At 36.7% G+C, this 12,460-nt stretch overlaps 1 protein-coding gene across 12 annotated transcripts in view; it reads right to left on the bottom strand.

Moving 5' to 3' along the window:
- Nucleotides 1–12,460, bottom strand: part of FRYL (FRY like transcription coactivator) — a 245,331-nt gene that overhangs the window by 159,278 nt on the left and 73,593 nt on the right. The gene's annotated exons all lie outside the window — the stretch shown is intronic.

Here is a 12,460-nt window from a genome sequence, read left to right as displayed (position 1 = left end):
GCAATGATCTTCTCTAAGTCCGTGTTATCAGTTTTGATGAGCTGTGTCTCCAACTGCTTTCAGTGTAGTCACTACTGCTAGTAAACAGACAAGGGTAGAGCTCTGCCCTCGGATGCCAACTTTTCTCATTAGCTAAGGACCTTAGAAATACAAAATGAATTTGGATCTAGCATAAAGTCTTTAAATCTCTTCCTGTAAAAGCTGACCAAAAAAAAAAAAATCGGTGGCATTTATCACACTCCAACATCAGTTTTTTCCTAGATGATTTTAGTAGTAAATTCTCTCCACTGCTCTACACACCCAGGCAGTGAGCAGTGACTCTCAGCATGCTTACGATGATGCAGAGGCCACTGCCTCACTTAACCCACCGGAGAGAACGCTGGCTAATGGAATGAAAAGATGATGTAATGAACACCATGGCTGAGCCTCCATCAGCCCTCTAAAACTGCTCAGCTCAGGACAAAGTTTCCTCTGCTGAATGCAACTTATTCAAAAGAGAGAACTCTATTATAATAATGAGATTATTATAAAACATAGGGTCTTCTATTCTTAATAAAGTGCATGATTCCCCTGAAAGCCTTACAGTCAGAAAAGTCAATGAAAAGTGAGAAATCCTCTGGTCAAATAAAATGCACATTTTTAAAACTTTACTCTATAGAAACTATTTTAAAACTGAAAACTGACACTATTAAAAGCCTAACTGCTCTTCAAAATAGTAGAAAAATTTCATAATCAAACACAGCCAGTATTATTTCATGTTATATCAGAGGAAAAATGTCTTGACCTCATAATTAGTTTACTGTGACTTTGAAGGTCAGCGAGGTATGTGTTTTCCATACGTGGTAATACATTTGTATTCATCCATCTATACTACTGTATCCTTTAAATACTCTAAGTAATAAATAAATTCAGTGATCAAAGTCATAACCAAATAAATTTACTCATAGCCAAATGGCTAGGCACTGTATTAAAAGCTAAAAGGGAAAAAAAGAAAAAAAAGCTAGAAGAACTTCCTTCCATACTCAAGTATCATATACTAAGGGAAAAAGATAATTGTACTCCATAAGACATATTCAGAATAACAGTATTGTTCAGTGAGTGTCATTTCAAGCTTGTATTTTTTCATAGTGGTCCAAGAAATTTGGAATGAATCTGGGCTATTCCTATTCCTGAACAGGCCCAAAACCTAAATTCAAGCCAGAGCTGCAAGGCTAACCACAGAGAACCTCAATACTACAACCCCATTGTTTGAGTGCATCTTCTTGATCAGAGACATCTCAGGATAAGTTGAGAGCAGGGTTTCCCCTGGTCCAATGGAACACAAACGCCTCAAGGTGTCGCATGAACAAAGGGCATTCCACAGTCCCAAAATACTACCTATTACATGCCATTCTTGTACATTACCAATGTATGTCAACAAGCAAAAGGCTCTGAGTTGTACACAAAGTGGTTTGATTTTTCTTTTTAATTAAAGTATATCTCAAAGTGATTTGACAATACAATCCTCGTTTCATCAAACAGCTGTCAGCAGATTCAGGGAATAAGCTGATCGAGACCCAAACAAACTACACCATTAAATGCCAAGACTCAGAACTGAATCATGTCAGCAAGCAGACAAGTTCGGAGGCATATGCCCAGATATTCTGCCACATTTTTTCTACCCCTATTGAGCTAAGTCTTTTAGTCTCACACAAATCTTAAAAGTTACTTAATACTATTTGGCTACAATGTCCCACCAAAGTAACCAAGCTTCATTCCTAGCAAACCTTCATAAACGACAACAAGCAAAACTACCTGTCATACAGAACGTCAGAGTAGGATAACCTTTTTGGGTGTGGGTGTGGGGGTTAAATAATAGGTGACTTTCTCACAATCTTAAAAAAAAAAAAAAAAAGGTTTTCTTCTGTTTGTTTTCTCTACATAGACCTAAAAGAATAAATCAGAACCTAAAGTTTCTATTCTATCGAACCAGTCTGTTACTATGTATATACAGCCAAAGCAAATCAACAATTTCTTTGGGACTTAGATGCATAGAATTAATTTCAGGGCTGATTTTGGAATTTTACACCAGGTCTTTCTTGTAGACAGAGGGTGAGCAAACGTAGCATTTTCCATTTTTATGGAAAATAATTCAATAGGCCCATGTGTGCAGGGCCTGGGCTCTGAACTTTATTCCACAATATAAAGAATAAAATAAGCAGTGTTACTATTCCAACTATTAATCACAGCTTTCACAAAGGTTAATGGAATTAGGTATTTCCTTTCTAACCTTTCCTAAACTTTTATCACCCAAATCGCTAAAGTGAGTAACCAGGAGACATAGGCACCCAACGATCCTTTTAGAAGATCGAGGCAGAGCTCCCTTGTATTCTGAATCTTTTCTCAATCCCTCAATTACTAAACATATTTTTAAATTACACAAATAATACTCCTACCATTCTTCAAGTGAGTTCTCTATCCTTAACCTTTCAATTAATCACAGAAACAAACGCATAGCGTGGAGTTCCCTGCAAGCTTGCCAAAAGACCAGTCTAAATGTCAGTCTTCTATTTTATTCTTTCTATAAATTCAGAATTCTCCAAGTTGTGTCACACATATATATTTTTTGGTCTCATCACCTTAAAAAGATAGCCACAGAAATCATTTCTCAATGGCATATCCTTGGCAAAGCAGAAACATCTATTCTGGATAATTTCCTTCAACTATATTCCTCTCCATCTTTTAGATTAATGTAATATATTGAAGAATGCTTTTAAAATGATAAGATTTAGAATATTTTTAAGAAATTCACAATTTCACTATTGTCAGCCTTTGCTGAGGTCCTCCCGGCATGGGCCAGCTACCATACAGCACTGGGCACAAAAGATGACTGTGGCAGTTCTCTCGCCCTCACGGAGTTAGAAAGTAGGTTTCCCTCTTTCTTTTCATCAGTTTCCATTTAATTCTATGCCCTTTCCTCTGGCATTTTAAGGATTCATGGAATTAGTTACTTGCTTTACATTTCTAAGTAGAAGGGAGATAGAGGTACATTCTAATACACCAAAAGAATGTGTACCAGGAAAAATTCTCAGTAAATCTTACAAAAATATTGCCATTTAGATATAGGATCCAAACAAAATGTTCCTCAATATATAATAAAGTTTGGATTCAACTGAAAATATACAACACAATTCACTGGAATTTAATGTTCCACCTACCCAAAAGGAAATGAAAGTCTTCAATTATTAAAATTCTTAGGAAGAATGCAAATATATGGATTATTCCTCATATTAACACCTTTTTAAATAACGCAAAAATTATTAAACTGGTATCTAAAACAATCAGAAGATGGAAAAGAATAGACACCGGGCAAGTTTTTCGATAGAAAATGTCAAATATCCTGTCACTCCTAGAACCTTCTGTAGTCCCACAGATTTCAGCCTCTTCAAAAAGGCCTATCTTTTCCGGAGTTTAGCAAAGAGATAGAAAGGTTTTAGGTATGGAAGGAAAGATGCTCTCAAGTCTGTTAGGTAATTAACACCACACATGAAATACAAAAAAAATAATAATAGTTGTAAAAATCACTTTGTATTTTGCTTTGAAACCTTATTAAATAATGTAACAGATATTAACACAGTAACTATCTATAATCATATCAATAGTTAACATTTACTTCTTACTGCAATTACTTTACTTACTTCTTCCCATATTTCCCAAATTTTCTACAGTGAATTGTTTTAACATTTAAAAAGGAAGCAGAGCTGCTTGGAGAAATGGCTGATTCTAGATCTGGAGCATGGAACCCATAAGATAAATCTAGAGTATCTGGTGGTGCCAGAAAGCAGGAAAGGGCTCAAAAAACAAATAATGTGGGGATGTCAAAGAGATACAGGAGCCAACTGAAGGAGCTGCCAATGGCCAAAGCTAACAACTTGAGCAACAAAATAAACAACGTAGTTTTGGAATATAACCCAGAGTATATAATAAATATCCATGAGTCTATACTGATATAAATAAATGATTAAATAAATAAATAAGGGAGAAGAGACAAATCTCACATTGTACAGAAAAGAGTTAACCTAGTAGGCCTGACTGGTATCCTTTGAAAGGCCTGCTTACAAGATGGGCCCTTGGCTAGCACCTAAGAACTTAGATTTTAAGAGGGTCCCACCACCCCTAGAATTACTAAGAGTGGCTTACTATGCCTAAACTGTTGCTACAAAGAATATTTTTACTGCTGAACATCTGCTTTCCTTCGGGGAGTCTAAAATTTGAGTATGTGCCAGGCAGGGGGTACCTATGTGATCAGCCCCAATAAAAATCCCGGGCGTTGAATGTCTAACAAGCTTCCCTGGTTGGTAAGATTTTATCTGTGGTTTGCAGCTCCCTGCAGGGGAATCAATTGCAAGGGAACCCCCTCCATGATGCTACTGAAAGACACTGAAAGCTTGCAGCAGGTTTCCCCTGGATTTCGCCCCACATGCCTTTTACACTTTGCTGATTATGCTTAGCATCCTTCAGCTGTAATGAATCATAGCTATGAGTATAACTATATGCTGTGTCCTGTGAGTCATTCTAACAGATCATTAAATGCGATGATGGTCTTGGGGACCTCTGACACATCTTCAGACGAATTCCAAATAATTTATGTAGATACTTCACCCTCAAGAGTGAGGAGCAATACTTCTCAACATTTCAAAGTGTGGGCTACACTTGCGACTCCCTTCCAAAAGGTACTGTATAGAAAGCAGGGCGGAAAGAGTAATCTTACTGTGGAAAAATCTGACAAACACTACTTCAGCCAGGAGATCAAGGTTAACATTATCAGTAATAAATCAAGAGTATATGTTCTTGATACGATATGATGAAAATGGCACTTTACCTCTGTGTTTTTCCTCCCCAAAACCCATAACCCCAGTCTAACCATGAAAAAAAATCACATAAACTCAAACTGAACAATCTACAAAATACCCAACCAATACTTCTGAACACTATCAAGGTCATCACAAACAAGGAAAATTTGGGAAACTATTACAATGAATACCCAGTGCATTCTGTAGATACTCCACAAAGGTCACGCCTTATTAGTGGAACTAAAAGCTACTTTAAATCCTCCTTAACATAGCTTCAAAGGATCCAAAACAAGCCTCAAATGATTAAGCTATCTACAAGTAACTGCCTTCCCCAAACAAAGAACAACACTCTTCAAAAGAATGTAACAAAATTCAGCTCTCAACAACTGTGTCACATATACAGCGGCATCCAATTAAAAATTACTAGACATGTCAAGAAGCAGAAAAATGTGGCCTATAAAATCAGTCAATAGAGCAGATCTAGAAATGATGGAGATGATGGAATTAGCTATGGGCTCTTAAAAAAACTATTATAAATATGCTCAAGGACTTAAAGGAAAAAATAAACAAAATGAGAAGAAAATAGAAGGTACAAAAATAGAATATAAAAATAGACTCAAACAGAACTTTGAGGGATAAAATATACAATATCTAAGTCACTGGGTGGGAACAAGAGAAGATTAGATTCTGCAGAAGAAAAGGTCAGTAAACTTGGAGAAATGGAAATAGTAACTCTCCAAAGTGAAGCACAGAAGACAAAACAAGGGGAAAAAATGCACAAAGTCTCAGTGACCTTTGGAACAACATCAAATGACCTAACATATGTGTAACTGGAATCTCAGAGGAGTGAACATAAAACACTATTTGAAGAAATAATGATCAAAAATTTTCTAAAATTGATGGACTATGAACCCACAAATCCAAAACTCTCATTAAACCTCAATCAAGAATAACACACAGATTAAACCATGGGACGAGAAACAAAGGAAACTGAAGAAAACCGGAAAACAAGACACAAAATGGTAGTGGTAGGTCCCCACGTCTCAATAATCACTCTAAATGTAAATGGATTGAACTCCCCAATCAAAAGACACAGAGTGGCAGGATGGATCAAAGAACAAGATCCAACAATATGCTGCCTCCAGGAAACACACCTCAGCCCCAAAGACAAACACAGACTCAGAGTGAAGGGATGGAGAACAATACTCCAAGCTAATAATGAACAAAAGAAAGCAGGTGTCGCTATACTAATATCAGACAAGGTAGATTTCAAAGCAAAACAGATAAAGAAAGACAAAGAGGGACAGTATATAATGATAAAAGGGACTCTCCACCAAGAAGACATAACACTTATAAATATATACGCACCCAACACAGGAGCACCAAAATTTGTAAAGCAACTCTTAATAGAACTAAAAGAAGACATCAACAACAATACAATAATAGTAGGGGGCCTCAACACACCATTAACACCAATGGACAGAACATCCAGACAGAAAATCAACAAGGAAATAATAGAATTAAATGAAAAATTAGACCAGATGGACTTAATAGATATATATAGAACACTTCATCCAAAAACAGCAGGTTACACATTCTTCTCAAGTGCACATGGAACATTCTCAAGGATTGACCATATTTTGGGAACCAAAGCAAACATCAATAAATACAAGAGAGTTGAAATAATATCAAGCATCTTTTCTGATCATAACGCTATTAAACTAGAAATCAACTACAAGAAAAAAGCAGAGAAAGGTGCAAAAATGTGGAGACTAAACAACACGCTTCTCAACAAACAATGGATCATTGAAGAAATTAAAGAAGAAATCAAATATTATCTGGAGACAAATGAAAATGAGAACACGACATACCAAATCATTTGGGATGCAGCAAAAGCAGTCCTAAGAGGGAAATTCATCGCAATACAGGCTCACCTCACTAAACAAGAAAAAGCTCACGTAAGCAACCTCAAACGACACCTAACAGAACTAGAAAAAGAAGAACAAACAAGGCCCAGAGTCAGTAGAAGGAGGGAAATAATAAAAATAAGAGCAGAAATAAACGATATTGAAACAAAAAAGACAATAGAAAGGATCAATGAAACAAAGAGTTGGTTCTTCGAAAGAATTAACAAAATTGACAAACCCCTAGCCAGACTCACCAAGAAAAGAAGAGAGAAATCGCAAATTAATAAAATCAGGAATGACAGAGGAGAAATCACAACAGATACCAATGAAATACAAGAGATCATAAGAGAATACTATGAAAAACTATATGCCAACAAATTGAACAACCTGGAAGAAATGGACAAATTCCTAGACTCCTACAATCTCCCCAAACTGAATCAGGAAGAAATGGAGAATCTGAATAGACCAATCACAAGTAAGGAAATAGAAACGGTAATCAAAAACCTCCCCAAAAATAAGAGTCCAGGACCAGACGGCTTCTCTGGAGAATTCTACCAAACATTCAAAGAAGACTTAATACCTATTCTCCTCAAACTGTTCCAGAAAATTGAGAAAGATGGAGAACTCCCTAACACATTCTATGAAGCCAACATCACTCTGATCCCCAAACCTGACAAGGACAACACAAAGAAGGAGAACTACAGGCCGATATCACTGATGAACATAGATGCAAAAATCCTCAACAAAATTTTGGCTAACCGATTACAGCAATACATCAAAAAGATTATACACCATGATCAAGTGGGATTTATACCAGGGACACAGGGATGGTTCAACATCCGCAAGTCAATCAACGTGATACACTACATCAACAAAATGAAAACCAAAAACCACATGATCATCTCAATAGATGCAGAGAAAGCATTCGACAAGATCCAACACCCATTTATGATAAAAACCCTCAGTAAAATGGGTATAGAAGGAAAGTACCTCAACATAATAAAGGCCATATATGATAGACCCACAGCCAACATCATACTCAATGGACAAAAGCTGAAAGCCATCCCTCTGAGGACAGGAACAAGACAAGGGTGCCCACTTTCACCACTCCTATTCAACATAGTTCTGGAGGTGCTGGCCAGAGCAATTCGGCAGGAAAAAGAAATAAAAGGAATCCAAATAGGTAACGAAGAAGTAAAACTCTCGTTGTTTGCAGACGACATGATCTTATACATAGAAAACCCCAAAGAATCCACAGAAAAACTATTAGAAATAATCAACAACTACAGCAAAGTAGCAGGGTATAAAATTAACGTGCATAAATCAGTAGCATTTCTATACACTAACAATAAACTAACAGAAAAAGAACTCAAGAACTCTATCCCATTCACAATCGCAACGAAAAGAATAAAATACCTTGGGATAAACTTAACCAAGGAAGTGAAGGATCTATACAATGAAAACTACAAGACTTTCTTGAAAGAAATAGGCGATGACATAAAGAGATGGAAAAACATTCCTTGCACATGGATTGGAAGAATAAACATAGTTAAAATGTCCATACTACCTAAAGCAATATACAGGTTCAATGCTATCCCAATCAGAATCCCAAGAACATTCTTCACAGAAATTGAACAAACAATCCTAAAATTCATATGGGGCAACAAAAGACCGCGAATTGCTAAAGCAATCCTGAGCAAGAAAAACAAAGCCGGCGGAATCACAATCCCCGATTTCAAAACATACTACAAAGCTACAGTGATCAAAACAGCATGGTACTGGTACAAAAACAGGTCCACAGATCAATGGAACAGAATTGAAAGCCCAGAGATAAAACCACACATCTATGGACAGCTAATCTTCGACAAAGGAGCAGAGGGCCTACAATGGAGAAAAGAAAGTCTCTTCAACAAATGGTGCTGGGAAAACTGGACAGCCACATGCAAAAGATTGAAAATTGACCATTCTTTTTCACCACACACCAAAATAAACTCAAAATGGATCAAAGACCTAAAGATTAGGCCTGAGACAATAAGTCTTTTGGAAGAGAATATAGGCAGTACACTCTTTGACATCAGTTTCAAAAGAATCTTTTCGGACACTGCAACTCCTCAGTTGAGGGAAACAATAGAAAGAATAAACAAATGGGACTTCATCAGACTAAAGAGCTTCTTCAAGGCAAGGGAAAACAGGATTGAAACAAAAAAACAGCTCACTAATTGGGAAAAAATATTTACAAGCCACTTATCTGACAAAGGGTTAATCTCCATAATATACAAAGAACTCACACTGCTTAACAACAAAAAAACAAACAACCCGATCAAAAAATGGGCAGAGGACATGAACAGACATTTCTCAAAAGAAGATATGAATATGGCCAATAGACACATGAAAAGATGTTCATCATCGCTAATCATCAGGGAAATGCAAATCAAAACTACACTAAGATATCACCTTACCCCCGTTAGATTGGCAAAAACATCCAAAACCAAGAACGACAAATGTTGGAGAGGTTGTGGAGAAAGAGGAACCCTCATACACTGTTGGTGGGAATGCAAACTGGTACAGCCACTATGGAAAACAGTATGGAGATTTCTCAAAAAGTTAAAAATAGAAATACCCTATGACCCAGCCATCCCATTACTGGGTATCTATCCTAAGAACCTGATATCAGATATCTCAAGAGTCCGTTGCACCCCTATGTTCATCGCAGCATTATTTACAATAGCCAAGACGTGGAACCAGCCTACATGCCCAGAAACTGATGATTGGATAAAGAAGATGTGGTATATATACACAATGGAATACTACTCAGCCATAAAAAAAGACGAAATTGGCCCATTCACAACAATGTGGATGGACCTCGAGGGCATTATGTTAAGCGAAATAAGTCAGTCAGAGAAAGACGAACTCTATATGACTCCACTCATAGGTGGAAATTAGCATATTGATAAGGAGATCTGATCGGTGGTTACCAGGGAAAAGGGGGGGTGGGGGGAGGGTACGGAGGGGGAAGTGGTGTACCCACAACATGACTAACAAAAATGTACAACTGAAATCTCACAAGGTTGTAATCTATCATAACATTAATAAAAAAAAAAAAAAAAAAAAAGAATAACACACATACCAAGGCACATCATAATCAAACTACTGCAAACCAATAACAAAGAGAAAATCTTAAAGGCAGTCAAAGAAAATGATTCATTACATACAGAGGAGCAAAGATAAAAAATAAACACAGATGTTTAATCTGAAACTATACAACACAGAAGTTGGAATGACGGCACTGAAAAGCTTAAACACAAAACTGATGACCTATAATTCTATATACAGTGAAAATATGTTGCAAAGATATGAGCAAAAAATTTTCCAAGACACATAAAAGCTGAAAGAATTTGTCACCAATGGATCTGCATACAAAAAATGTTAAAGAAAGTTCTTCGGCAGAAAGAAAATTATACAAGATGAAAACTTGAATCCACACAAACAATGAAGAGTGCCAGAACTGACAGATTTGCAGGTGAGAAGAGGACCTTTTATTTCTCATTTTAAATTTTAAGTTAATTGATTGCTTAAAGCAAAGTGGTTAACAATGTACTGTCAGGTTTATAACACATGTAGAAATAAAACATTTGACTACAATAGCACAAACGATGAAGGGGAGAAAGATAAGTATAACGTTTCAGGTTCTTAGATTATAAATGAAATCATATGCTATTATTTGAAAGTAGACAGTGATAAGTTGAAATTCATTTTGTAAACCCTAAAGCAACTAGTTTAAAAAAGAGAGAGATAATAAGCCAATAAAAGAATAAATTAGAATACTAGAAAATATACAATTAATTCAAGAGAAAGCAAGGAAAGAGAGGAAAAAAGAAAACACAACAGATGCGACAAATAGGAAATATAAGCAAGACAGATTTAAACCCAACCATGTCACTAGTTACATTAAATATAAATGGTCTAAACACCATGTGGAGCATCATGCCAGGTGCTAAAGGACAATTTAGTGAATAAAACAGATCTTTTTGCCCTTGGAAAGGTTAGGATCCAAAGGTGGAGATAAAAAGTGTGCTTGTGGGGGGCGGGTGTCCCCATATATATACATGCAAATATAAAATTACAAATTGTGATTAAATGCTGTGAAGGTAATAAAGGGGGTATAGTGAAAGAGAAAAACCAGATGAGGCCCTACGGACAAAGGGTGATCAGGGATGGCCACCCTGAGGGAACACTATCAAATTGAAATCTGTTCAGCAGTGGATCTTCTTTTGAAGAATCAATCTTTTTTTTTTTTCCTGAGGAAGATTACCCTTGAGCTAACATCTGCTGCCAATCCTCCTCTTTTCTTTTGCTTGAGAACAATTAGCCCTGAGCTAACATCTGTCCCAATCTTCTTCTTCTTTATATGTGGGTTGCCATCAAAGTGTGGCTGACTAGTGGTGTAGGTCCATGCCCAGGATCTGAACCCACAAACCCAGGCCATCAAAGCAGAGCATGCAGAACTTAACCACTGTGCCACTGAGGGGAGGAGGAAGGGCGGAGGACGACGGCTGAAGAATGAATATGTTTAATCCCCAAAAGGAAAATAGATTAAAATCAAAGTAACTCTGGCTGACCAGGGTTAGAGCACCAGAGTCCTACCCACTTGGCTCAGGAGATTCTCAAAGAACCCCTGAAATATCCACAAGGCTCCAAGAAACATTGAAGTTGATAACTGGATGCTGTAGAAAAGTTTGATCAGGAACAAGGTCAGACAGACCACTTGATTGGTTAGCTGGAGAATGGACTTGAGGAGAACACAACGGAAGTCAATGGGCTATTTAAATTGCTGAGGTGAGTGATAATCAAGAAAAAAATAAATAGTATACTTAGAATAATTTGGTAAAAGGCAATAAGGATGGGAATAAGAAGACAGATCTCAATTTTTCCTAATAGATACCTCTTGATGTATTTGGCAACTAAATGGATAGAAAAAAGTAAAGCTGAAATACTCAAAAGTGACCCCTAGGCTTAGGTGACTGGGTGGACAGAATTATTAAATATGGAATAGCCAGGTGTAGGTAACACGAAGAAGAGTTTTGGCTACATAAATCTAAAGTACAAACGAGAGTCAGGACTAGAGATAAGAGGAGGACAAAGAGACAGAAGAGAAGGAGATGGACAACGAGTCCCACGAGCTCTCCAGCTGTCTTCTCCCTTTATTGGGGGGAAAAATTAAATTTACTTTTTTAAGCACTTGCTAACCAACAATAACCACAAATTAATGGATTCAGCTGACCTGAAGGAAAATAAAACAAACAAAAAAGAGACAATAATTCAAATAGAGCAAATGAAATAAGCAAGCGAGCAATGAGGAGAATCTGCTCCTGAAAGACACAGACTAGAATTCCATCCAGACTTCTGGATGGAAAGATTTCAGGTCACGTCCAAATTAACTACTGATTTTAGAAGTATAAATCAAGTTTCTGAATTAATGGTCATAGCTATAAAAGGGTTTCTAATAAAGGTAAGTTTTATAAAAATGTCGCAGATTAGACCAATGCATCAATATATTCACAAATTAGCAACATAAAACCAGTAGAGAAGCATTTTAACCAAGCTCTCTAATTTTGGGAGTGGTTACCTATGCAGCAATTACATTACTTGGGTATGCCACAAGGTACAATTACTGTTACCTTCCTGACACAGGATATTTATTAATAGCCCAACTTGTTCTTA

Source organism: Equus przewalskii, chromosome 3, assembly GCF_037783145.1.
Source record: "Equus przewalskii isolate Varuska chromosome 3, EquPr2, whole genome shotgun sequence".
NCBI classification, from domain to species: domain Eukaryota; kingdom Metazoa; phylum Chordata; class Mammalia; order Perissodactyla; family Equidae; genus Equus; species Equus przewalskii.
This window is presented reverse-complemented; position numbering and strand designations above follow the sequence as displayed.